The sequence below is a fragment of the Eutrema salsugineum genome, unplaced genomic scaffold (genome assembly GCF_000478725.1).
Source record: "Eutrema salsugineum unplaced genomic scaffold, Eutsalg1_0 scaffold_8, whole genome shotgun sequence".
NCBI classification, from domain to species: domain Eukaryota; kingdom Viridiplantae; phylum Streptophyta; class Magnoliopsida; order Brassicales; family Brassicaceae; genus Eutrema; species Eutrema salsugineum.
Genome location: NW_006256414.1, coordinates 12,141,167 through 12,143,732, shown reverse-complemented (window position 1 = coordinate 12,143,732; position 2,566 = coordinate 12,141,167). Strand labels below are relative to the sequence as shown.

The 2,566-nt window shown below is 39.1% G+C and overlaps 1 non-coding gene across 1 annotated transcript; it reads left to right on the top strand.

Annotated features, from left to right (window-relative positions):
* Positions 1-449: 449 nt before the first annotated feature.
* On the top strand, positions 450-556 carry LOC112082273. Its single transcript, XR_002896931.1, has one exon. It is a non-coding gene; the product is annotated as a small nucleolar RNA R71 (small nucleolar RNA).
* The last annotated feature ends 2,010 nt before the right edge of the window (positions 557-2,566 follow it).

Sequence of the window (2,566 nt, the reverse complement as noted above, 5' to 3'; positions counted from 1 at the left end):
GCGGTAAGAGAGATTGTTGTAATTTGCATTCCGGAAGTTGTTGTTGAAGCTATTGTTGGAGCGATTTTGATATGGCACCAGTGGTCCTACGTAGTTCACATCTTCTTCTTGAAAGGCTTGATTAATGTGATCGATATCACTAGGTCCTTCATCCTCTGCGCCATTGTTGGTCTCACAAGCATGTATTGGGCGATTGTTGCTCTTCAGAAGCTGGCTCACCATGTTCTTCAACTCGGTTATCTCCTTGTTGTCTGTTCTGGCTTGCTTCATCGATCGATCGTATTCAGGACAGTCAGTCATTGCTATTGGCTTGAGCCGAATTTTCGATGAGAGCTCTCCCTTGGGTTATCGTCTTTTGTGCAAAATCTCCATTGCTAGCTGTATCAAGTGAAAGTTTGTATTTTGGTTGCAAACCTCGGTAAAATGTGCTCAGCAGGCTTGATCCATGAAATCCATGGTGAGGGCAATCACGTTCATACTCCTTAAAACGCTCCCAGGCTTCATAGAAAGATTCAGTTGGCCCTTGTTGAAAGGTTGAGATCTTTGTTCTCAAATTGTTCGACCGTGACTTAGTGTAGAAGTGATTCAGGAAAGCAGTTCTAAATTCTTCCCAATTAGTAATCGATCCTGCAGGCAAAGACTTCAACCAACGGTGAGCTTTATCTGCTAGTGAAAAAGGGAACAACTTACACTTTAAATAGTCTAGTGGAACTTGGTTTGTTCTTATCATGCTGCAAATTTCTTCAAAGAGCTCGATATGGTCCATTGGGTGTTCAGAAGGAACTCCATGGAACTGGTTTTGCTTCCCCAATGAGATGATTTGAGGCTTGACTTCAAACTCATTCCGGTTTGGAAATGGTACTTGAATTGCAGATCGATTCTGAAAATTTTGAGTAGGTGCATCAAAATCAGCTATGCGATGGTTCCTGGCTTGTCTTCGGTGTTGATTTGCTGGCGGAATGGGGCGGTAAATGCGTTCATTCGGCTGCATTGCTGGGTGGTTACCATCGGCGCATTGATGGGTGGATCAAGGTCTTCACGTCCTTCTCTCTCTCGGTTCGGGTGGTTTCTTGGAGGAGCCTCATCCTCCTCTCCATCTTGTCGAGCATGATCGCCTTCTATGTGATCATTCTCTTCGTTTTCTCCATGTTTGGACCCGTCTTGGTCCATATTTAAATTTCGATTTATAGGATCTCCAGGCTGGTCGTCGTTGGCCATTCCTTGCGTTCGTCTAAGTCTTCGAAGTTCTCTTTCGTGTCTGTATATCTCGTCTAGAATTGGAATATCTCCTGCAGGTCTATGCCTGGTATTCATGCAATTCAGAGAAAAACGAAAGAAGGGAAAGATAGTTCAGAAAAACTTTAAGAAAGAACTAGAGATCAGGTGTCTAGAACAGAAGTTAAAACAAGAAAAATAGCAAAAGGCAGCGAAACAAATCCCCGGCAACGGCGCCAAAAACTTGATGCGTTCGTGTCAACTGCGTGAGGGAACAAGTTTTACCCTTAACAAAACAAATGAAAGCCGCAAGTGCACAGCTAATCAGTTGTAGTATTTAGGGATCGAATCCACAGAGATTTGTGTGCCTGGTATTCTTCTACGGTTTTTAACTTTATGTCTAGACTAAATTGGTTTTAAAGGTTGGTTGTTTGTCACTAATTAAACTAAAACAAAAGAAAGCAAATAAATATATCCTAGAAAGCAAGTAAAGAAATCGAATGAAAGGCTAATAAAGCAAGTAAAATATCGAATGAAAGACTAGTAAAGCAAGTAAATTATCGAACTAAGGGAATTGAAATGCAGGTCTAAGTAATTGATAGCAGGAATTTTTCAATCCTTGATCAATTCCTAAACTACTCATGTCATTGTAGCACTTGAGGTATCATGGAGAGATTCTAGACACTAAAACTATGAGGAGCTATCTTAATTCAAGTCTAACAAGCAAATGAGTTGGTAACAAGGTGATCTAAAACATAAAACAAACAAAAACAAACAGTAATTCAAGAACAAGCAACAAGACAACAAATCAAGACTCAAATTCAAAATAAAGAGAGAGCTAAACGTCTAGATGTGATCATTGATTAGGGTGCTTTAGAGATTTATTCATGATGCTAAGAACAATAATGCAATGCAAGTTACTCTTTAGTCTAGACTTCAAAAGCAGATTAATTCATTCCCATGACAATAATCTCTTTGTAAATCACTTAATCAAGATTAATTCACCTTAAGCAAGATCAAGCAATCAACAAGCATAAAGTATCAAGTCTAATAATGACCAAACGGTTTCTATTTCAAAGAGACCGAATCTTACACAGAAAGCAGCAACAAGCAATCATATGATCTCAAAACCAATTAACTTAGAACTAAAAGCTAGACTAATCCTCTCATGAAGGCACTAATCTCTACACTAATCCACTTTCAAACCAAATCATCATTTGTGAAATATGAATCAGTGAGCATTAAGAAACAGTTCTAATATGTCAGTCATGCATTTAACAAATCATTCCCATGATGAAAAAGGCATAAACCCTTAGCTTAGCTCATTCAGAAATTTCATCAAACACCTTGT